The following is a 9,711-nucleotide window of genomic DNA, read 5'->3' as shown; positions in this document are numbered from 1 at the left end:
GATTTCAATATTCTACGGTGGTAAAAAAAAAATAAAAAAAGCACATACTAAACATCTCTAATGGTCCTCACCGGACATTATCTCTTTGCAACTCTCTAATGGTGCTGTCACGAGTGAGTTTCAAACCATTAGGCAATTTGCAGTGAATCAGGGCACACAGACAAAAAAAAAAAAAAAGAAATCACACTTAATGTGATTGAACATTCTGAAGACAAATGGAGACAAATATGCTTAAATATTTTCTGGGTGAGAAATACAGTAGGTTCAAGGAAACCCTAAAGTAATACCAAATTGGGGTTTAATATATGAAATAAGGATGTTAACTTGAAAATCCCCCCTCTCCTTCAACCCACGATAACAGCAGAGGAATTTCAATGAGGACACTACAAGAAAATGAAGTGCAAAGAAAATATATATATATATATATATATATATATATATATATATATATATATATATATATATTTATTTATTTATATATATATGAAACAGTGAGCACAAACAGCTGATTTTCATAGGCTACTTGCCAATTATGACATCGACCATGAAAACAAACACGATAAATTAATTGGTTGTGCTATAATTCTGCCTTTTTTTTTGTTGCCAGATCTCAATCCAGAAATCTCTGCGAGCAGCTGGGAGGATCCTTATTTGTGTCATCTGGCATTGTTCATCACTATTCTTACTGTCTGTCAGAGGCACGACGGAAAAGAAATGCTTTGGTCCTTTTCCTACAGAGCAACCTAGTTTCCCCCCCAACGGGGGAAATTAATAAATTCATTATCGTAAAAATAAATTGGAGATCACAGAGAATATCATTTTTATGAAATTCTGAAGAGATGAAGGTACTCTTGCTATCTATCAGTGGCATGGAGATATAGCTTTGAGCCGTTATCTGTGCAGCAATTTTCATTAAGGGAAATACATTTATTAAATATTACAACATCAACAAAAAAAATCAGGAGCACACATATTTCAAATGTTTGTAATTATATTTCCTGACATAGAATATTGAAAGATACATTTCCCTTTTAGCTGCAGTATTTATATTGTTTTATTTATCAGCATTAAAATCCATGCTCACAAATAAATGATTTTCAATAACACGTATCAGTTATAAATATAACTTATATCACATTTAATCTACAAATGTGCACATGTATAATCAGTTTTAAACAAATATGAGCTTGTGTTTATATATTTAATACTGTATTAATTGTGTTAAAATATCTTTTTTTACGGGTTCATTTCATTTAATTTTTCATAATTTTTCTAACAAAATGACAATTAAATGAAACTTGAACCCTTTTTTCCAGAAATGATTCAGCAATATTTATCAAGACAAAAGGTTGAAGCATCACGAGTGTTAGTAAAATATATAGCCTGAAAACATAATATAAAAGAGAAAATAGAAGAATAAAGGGAAAATAATAACTATATATTTTGGAGGACACAGTTAATAGAATAGAAATATTCTGATGTCACTGTGCCCATCCCTTCACCAAAACCACATCCCTGCAAAGACATGAACAGAGCTTGCAGCTCACCAACGTCACATTATAGTAACAACACAGCACAGTGACATAAGCCAAAAAGCTCCTGGCTGCATTTCATCCCCCATATTAAAAACTATACAATTAGCTTTTCAGCAGCAGTGAGCCTTCTAATAATAACGGTCATCACAGTGAGGTCTCGCCATTCAATTCAAACAATCGATTGTGTCTATTGCAATAACTAATAAAGGAAGTGCTCTACGATTATCTTTATTAAAATCAACAGGGATTGATCGCCTTACCTGATTTTGATCGTGGACTGCGTTGCCCAGTGTTGGAGCTGTAAGTGTCTGGTGCATTGGGATGGGGGGAGAGCTTTGGTTCACTTGTTGTTTGTCGGGAACGGGGTAGTTTGCTGTGTGGCTGGAAGCAACACTCCTGAGGGCCCACTGTGAATAGAGGTCAGGATAATAGACACAGTCACACAACAAAGACTGATAATCCTGTCTTGCCCCACAGCTCCCATGTTGCAATCAGACATTTTAAGAGCAGTTTAGTTGCAGTGAGGGGCAGCTGAATGAACTGCGGTTAGGAAAGACTCCCAAGGTCCCATTATGGACAGTAACTGGTGTCAATTCGCAGCAATTAGACCACTCAGATGTGTCAGTAGACAGGCCTCAAATTAATAAATAAATAACGCAGACCACAAGAGCCCGCTAATATAGCCTTTTGAGTCATTCGAGTCTCCCTGTGGTGTATTTCAGAGCAGAACACTTAGTCCTTCAAAAAAGTGACGAGGTGTACCTCCTCCTCCTCCACACTTATTCTGTGTGACCTTTGAGTGAAAATAGTCCTTAGTGAGTAAGTTGCTTAAATCTGCCTTCACTGGTCATCAGAAACATTTGTTTAAGTGGCGCGTATCCTTTAATGTCGCGTCACGATCAGTTCACCTGCCAAAACAAACAAAAACGTTGAGCAAAAACCGCTGCTCTCTTAAATTCCTGAACAACACAAGTTAAACGTGACATCAACATTAGCCATAACCTGGAGAGCTCGATATTTAAGAATGAAGATGATAAATAAATAAAGCAAGTGGATATTAATAATTTCCAAGTCGATACTGGAGGCTGTTAAAGTGTTACCAGACCAAGTTTGTAGCCTTGGGCCTGAGAGTTAAGAGAAGCAAGAGTAGCCTCAGGCTCACCGCATGTGTTGCTTTTTGGAAACAATATTTTTTTATGAATCATCACAGTCTGGGAGATGAAACCTTGAATTTAAGCCCGTGTATCACTGTTCATCTAAAGTCCTGTTAAATCAGAGGGAGAATCATTCGAATATAGGTGTATATTTTGTAAATATATTGTCTTCTCATCCTAAACAATTGTGCTGGAGAGCCTGGAAATTGAGAGGGTTCTTTTGTGAGCACAGAAATAAATTATGATCTAACAAGACATTCAGTCACACTCCTCTAGTGACCATTATGGCGAAGAATATGCAACACATTTTATGGATGCCTTTTCTCACAGTCCCTTGATTCACATAGGTTTTTTTACAGCCTTTGTTTCAATGAAAACAAAGTGATTATTTCAGAATAAGGGCGAGCTATGCTTTGTTGTCCGACTTCAACCGAATGCCTTTCACCTTTTCACGATGCATACATAATGTGTCAACATCCTTTGATCGGTTAGCAGGGATAACGTCACAAGGACGTGGACACTGGCTTCCACTGATAGACGAGGCTCTTGCCTTTCCGAATAAGTGTCAACAAGCATCGCTCATGGAGAAATAAACTGAGCAGGAAAGTCAAACATAGAGATCTCAAAAAGAGTAAAGGCTTGTTTATGATGCCACAGAAAGAATGACACAATCACTGTGTTCTCGGAAAAAGAGATTGAGGAGGTGATTTTAAATGTTCCATCTGAACAAGGCTGTTTCTATACTGATTCTTCACTTATTGTCAACACAGTATAATTAGGAAGTATAAATGAAGAAGAAACGGAGAAATGAGTTAAGTGAGCAAAACACTCCTCTGAGAGGTCAGAACAAAGACAGGTCTGCCTTTCAGACAGAGAGGAAAAATAAAAGCCGGTGTAACTTTTAACACCGACGTACCGAGTGGAATGAATGAATTAAAAAAAAAAAACTGTTGTAATTGCCACTCATTTCCATTTCAGATTTGAAATGTGAAAATATGACTAGTAATGGCCTGGCCCTTGCTGAAGCAATTAATTTAATCCCCATTCACTGCTCTGAAGTGGTGAGGGAAGTGGCCATGCAAATTGTAAAAGGTAGTGTTGAGGTTTTAAAATGTTAACCTTAAACATTCTTTATTTTATTTCACATGATCCAAATACTACATTTTTCAACATCCAAAAGCCTGAGCAGCAGAGTATTATGCTTTTGCACTTCAATGGAATGTCTACACAAGTGAACACATATTTATTTCTTTATATTTTTACAGGGAGAGTGGCTGAATAAAAAGGTTGGGATGGTTGTAACGCTCAGGGAATCATCTCCAGTGGGAGAACCTCCAAGGAAAAGGGAAGAGAGGGTTTTCTACAGCCAGCTGCAAAGCCATGAGCATCCCCTGCTGGTTTAAAAAAAAAAGAAAAAAAAATCAAAACATCCAACCCCTAATGAAATACACCAGAGAGGAATTCCACTAATTAATCCACAATCTGCATGAATATCTCATATGTGTATGTGTACAATCTCTCATAACAATCATAACTGACACAGGACGCAGGATACAATAATGAACTCATACATACTGTACATGAGGGAGTGGCGAGTACAGCAGCAATAACTATCATCACAGAAGCAGATGATGGCATAAAACATTTCACTTTAAGCAACTTATATATTTTTTTCATTATTATTGTTTCATTTTTGCATGAAATGAAGATTTCATGTGCAGAGGCAAATTAAATGAAGTTAGGCATTACACAGGCATGTCTTTCAGTTTTGAACTTTGCAAATGGCATGGAAACTACAGAGCTGAGAGTGTTTATCATTGCAGTACTGGGTCAGGTGAGAACCTTGTGACTCCAATTAGAGAGGTCCTTTATGGCTGAGCTCAGCAACTATTTTCATTATGTTGGAAAACAGAAAAACATACAGACATTTTGTCAAGTGAACGGGACCAATTTGGCCAGATAAATAGCTGTGTGTATATATATAGATATATATATCTATATATATCTATATATATATAGATATATATATATAGATACATAAATACATAAATATGTGAATACGTGTGTATATGTATATATACACATACATATACACATATGTATACATATACACATATACATATAAACCATGGAGCAGTTACACGTTTATCCATGGTAGAAAAAAAAAAAATATGTTCAAAATGATCAAAAACAATGCTCATAAAACAAACATTTTTGGCTGTTAAATATTGATATAGTGGCCACAAAAAGCATGCAGTACTGGCATTATCTGGAAAATACCTCATTGTTTAGTAATCCGTGGTCTCATTACAGACAAAACAAATGCGGTCAAACACCATTTAAACCAGAAACACACCACAGATCTCTTTCAAAAGTATAATACCCACTCAAGATGTTTTTTAAAAATTGCCAAAACACTTATCCTGAAAAAAAACCTACTTTATTGTTACATTTAATTTTTAAAACTATTTCATAGGAAAACTGAATATTAAATATAAACCGTTGTAGACGCGGTGTTATGCAGTTGCTGTAAAAAAAAAAAAATATATATATTTCTAAGATTGTTGTTTGGCCATAAATCAGATTGGTGGGCCTTTGGAAACCCTCCATGTGGGTACAATAATAAGCCATTGTGTACAAATACATGGTTTGAAGCAGTAATCTGCAGATCTTCTCAGTTGGGAAAAATAGATATTTGTAAAAGCACAGAAGGGATTAGGCAAGGTTTTCTACCTCCTGCCGTATGTGGCGTGACTCATGCTGAGAGAAGTTCTGTGGAAGTCTTACGAGTGAAGAGGATTTGACACCGCTGCTGCATTACTCTCATATGACCCAAACAAAGTGATCAGCGTGAGACCTTTGTACAGGGTGCCGTCTCTTAACCCGTGCTATTTGAAACATACAGACACAGAATTTACAAGATAATCTTAGTTAAATTAGGAATGAATATGAAATGGCACATGGACAGTTGACACGGCTTTTAGCCTTATAGCTAATCTTGAAACATGAATTATTGCCGTTTAAACACATTCTTTCTGGACCATGTTACAGATTACAATGTGAATAAAATAAGTTCACTCTATTTTACATTATTTTGGCTCCAAAATAAATAATTGGCTCTTAGAAAATAGCGCTTTTTGGTGTATATAATAGTCTTTTGAACAGGCTTGTTTGTTCACACTGCTAATGTACATATACAGCTATTTACCCTCTTAATGATTCATAAATTGATTCCTAATGAAAAATAAATTGAGTTGCTCCCAACACATTCATAACATTTCCTCCCAAGAATAAATGGGCTCCTTTATGAGAAAAGACACATTGTTGTTAATGATTTTATAAGCAGGGAGCCCACCTGACATCCTGTTTTCTATTACTGTTCTTTATTCAATTTGGAGCGTGCACTGCAGGTGACCTAACCTATAAAAGGGCACTTCAAACTAAATTATCTGAGCTCCTTGAAATTTTATAAATTCAGACTCAGCCTCACAGAGGGATCTCGTACCAGAAACTAATGGCTTCACCTTTAGCTTTGTGTAAATCAATCACACCAAAGGTTAGAATACATCATGCCAGGACTTATCAATGCATTTTTTTTCCCACAACATGTTGTAATTTTGGAAGTGTAAATGGCACGTTTATGAGGTGAGAAACTTTGTTTCCCGGTTTGTGCCTGCATGTATTCACCCATGCATGATTAATAACCTGCAACTTAAAGATTGACATTTTACTATAATGTACACAAATGTAGATTTGTAATAAACAAAAACGAATTTGTAAAATGTAAACTATACTATGAAGAGAATATCTTTGAGTACATATTTGAATATTAATCGGACACAACCATATGCTGTCAATATGTTGTTTTTTATTTATTTTGAAAGACTTAAATAATTAAATATCAAAACCAAAAAATAAACTAATAAAATAACGTATAGTTGCAGCCCCTCTTACCCCAAAGATGGAAGAAAAAGGATACTTCAGATTGTTTAGACATGATCTAACGCTCCTGTTTGAACACAGTTGAAAACCTTGACATAAAAATAAGATACTAAACCATTTTATTGTGCGCATTTGTAAAAAGGAAGAGTGTGAACCTTTGCCTCTCAGCATGATCCTCCTTATCCTTGACCAAGCTGAAGCTTTCTGTCATTTTGCTCCAGTTGGTAACCTAACAAGAGGCTGGTGGCACTAAAGAAAGAAAAAAAAAGGTCCAATCAGTAACACTTGTTGCACCTGAGAACATGGAAATTTTAGACCCCTCTATGTGAGAAAATGAAAAACAATGTCTTCTCAAGAAGTATGGAATATGGATAGGAGCACTGAACTGTGTTCAGTCTGAGTCAGGACAAATGCTTTTATGAAGCAGTCTTGTGTGAAGGAAATTCGTTTGTAAATTACACCCGATCTTTGGAGGAATTGCTCTCTTTTTCAAAATCAATTCAAAAAGTAGAAGCAAAAAGGAAGAAAGACAGCTGCGCAAGCTGTAAAGTCAGTAGTTCAATGTGAACAAAATGTAAACAACTAAACATTAAAAAAAATATATTTAAAAAAAATGTAGACATGGAAAGCAACCAACCAAACCCCAAATATCATCAATAATAACTGAAACACCAAATTTTAATTTAAAAGGTCAAACCTCTAAAGAAAGATCTGCGTACATTTAAATGGTTCAGCTGATGCACATTGTTCTTGCTTTACCACAAGACCCAATCATGCCAATATTCTATTACTTTCCACACGCTCAGTAAACGTTAATTAATGATATTATGTATTTTAGTAGAATCAGCGCCTTTTTGTAAATGAGTGACACTTCTTGGAAGATTAAAGACGACAGGTTTTGGCAGACTGATGATCGTAATAAGTTGGATTTGTATTGTGCTTTTAACAAATGCTCAAAGTCTATATGCAACACTGAGAGGCATTCAAAGACACATCACCTTCAGTCACTAATCTTGGTGCCTCATTAGATATTCTACTTCACCCACAAAATTAGACTTCACTACAAGGTATTTGCCTTGTAGTGGCCGGGTAAGACGGGTAAGTAGCTGGCTATTGAGCCTCCAGAATTCCCATTAACAACTTGTATACATCAGTGTCGACCCTTCAAGAGAAAACCGTGATGCATTGATTATTTTTTTCCACCCCTAATGAAGCAGGTTATATTTATGTTATTTCATTGGGAAAGCTTCCCCAATACCCAACCCACCTGAATTGCACTCTTGACTATAAATCACAGAATGTAAAATTTGCTTGGCTTGCTCATTTCCATCAACAGTATGCAATGATACTCCAAAATAAAGACCAGCTTTGACTGGAGCTTAATAGGCTTTGTTGATAAAATAATATAAATATATGACATACTAAACAAGATATAAAATATATAGTAATATTAAACAAAAAGGTAAAACATCCAGCCAAAAAAAAAAAACAGAAGATAAATAGTCTGTCGGTGATGAGAATGTATTTTTAAATGTTATTTTCTCTTTTTCTCAGATTTATCTAAACTACTAAATGAAGGTCAAAATGACTAAAAAAGAAGTTATATAACAATCAGGCCTTTCACACTCTATATGAAATATGACAGCCATGTGGCAAACTCCCCGAGCGAGGATGAAAATGCTGTTTGCGTCTTTGTTCCCATTGTCTGGATGTGAGTGGAAGGAGTCCCTAAACCCAAAACTCCTGACCACCAGGCAGGCAGCTGCATGAAGCCCAAGCCAGGCCTCTGCTTTTCAGCTCAATCTTTTAATTTATGATAGCAATACAGTGTGTGGCTTGTACAGTAACCTATGTCCAAACATTACTTTACTTTTCCAACATGGACCTCATAAAAAACATCATAAGTTGACCAAAACAAGCACACCCTCTAACAACCTATGACTGAGAATAAATCAAGGCTAAGTCATTTAGCAGAAAGGAAGATATTTACCTCAGGAGTTTAACCCAGGTGGCTTGAAACACGACTTCAAATAAATTATAAAGTGTGGTTTTGTAAGGACGGTTACCACCACAAAAAGAAATATCCCAACATTTAGGCCACAATATTCTCTGACTATCAGACAAAGCTTTGACTCACCAAATTCATGCAAGTCACCCGAAAAATGGCCGGGTCCATTTCTGTCCATCAACCATTCTGACTTGTTCACCAGCATTACGACGTCAGAGTCATGCTTTCCTTTTGCATGTCTGTGTCTGTGATGAGCTGCAGGTGTGCGTGACTAACTGATTGATGTGTGTGTTTAAGTTTAGGTGGATCCTGGGAGCTGGTTGGTCCCACAAAGGAGGGTCCAGTATGAGGCCTGATCATCCCGACTACTGTGGATTTCTTATCTACTCACAGCCAGACCACCAGCACACACAGTATGTCTTTTCTATCTCTGTTTTAAACGGTTTGTTTGTTGAGAGCTGAGGGAATTGTTTGTTTCAGGTTGTACCCAGGTTTAGGCCTTGAAAAAAAAAATATGTTAAGTTCTGGGGTTAATTAGCAATGTGGATACTGTAACTAAGTTTAATTGACTAATACAGCAACATTAAGGCTACAAGTGCATCAGTTTTCCATCCAGCTGCAGCTACATTTGCTAAATTCAAACAGGGTTTTGTTTTGCTAACAAAGCTAGCTAACTGGTAGCAGCAAAAGCTAGCTAACTGGTAGCAGCAAAAGCTAGCTAACTGGTAGCAGCAAAAGCTAGCTAACTGGTAGCAGCAAAAGCTAGCTAACTGGTAGCAGCAAAAGCTAGCTAACTGGTAGCAGCAAAAGCTAGCTAACTGGTAGCAGCAACAGCTAGCTCTGCTGTACCCAACCTCTTTTTTTTAGGACAATACCTACTTGTTTGTCAAACTGCTCCAGCTTTCAGCTTCAAATGTACAGTTTAAAACATAAGCTGACAAAAATTAGGTTTTCTGATTACATTTGGTCAGCCAAATGGCAATTCATGTTGCATTTTTAAGGGCTTTTGAGATATTATTGATCCTCTTATCTTCCCTGGTCAGATGCTGACAAACCAAATGATGACTAATTT

The sequence above is a fragment of the Microchirus variegatus genome, assembly GCF_963457635.1.
Source record: "Microchirus variegatus genome assembly, chromosome: 4".
In the NCBI taxonomy this organism is placed as follows: Eukaryota; Metazoa; Chordata; class Actinopteri; order Pleuronectiformes; family Soleidae; genus Microchirus; species Microchirus variegatus.
Note: the sequence above shows the minus strand (reverse complement) of the source record.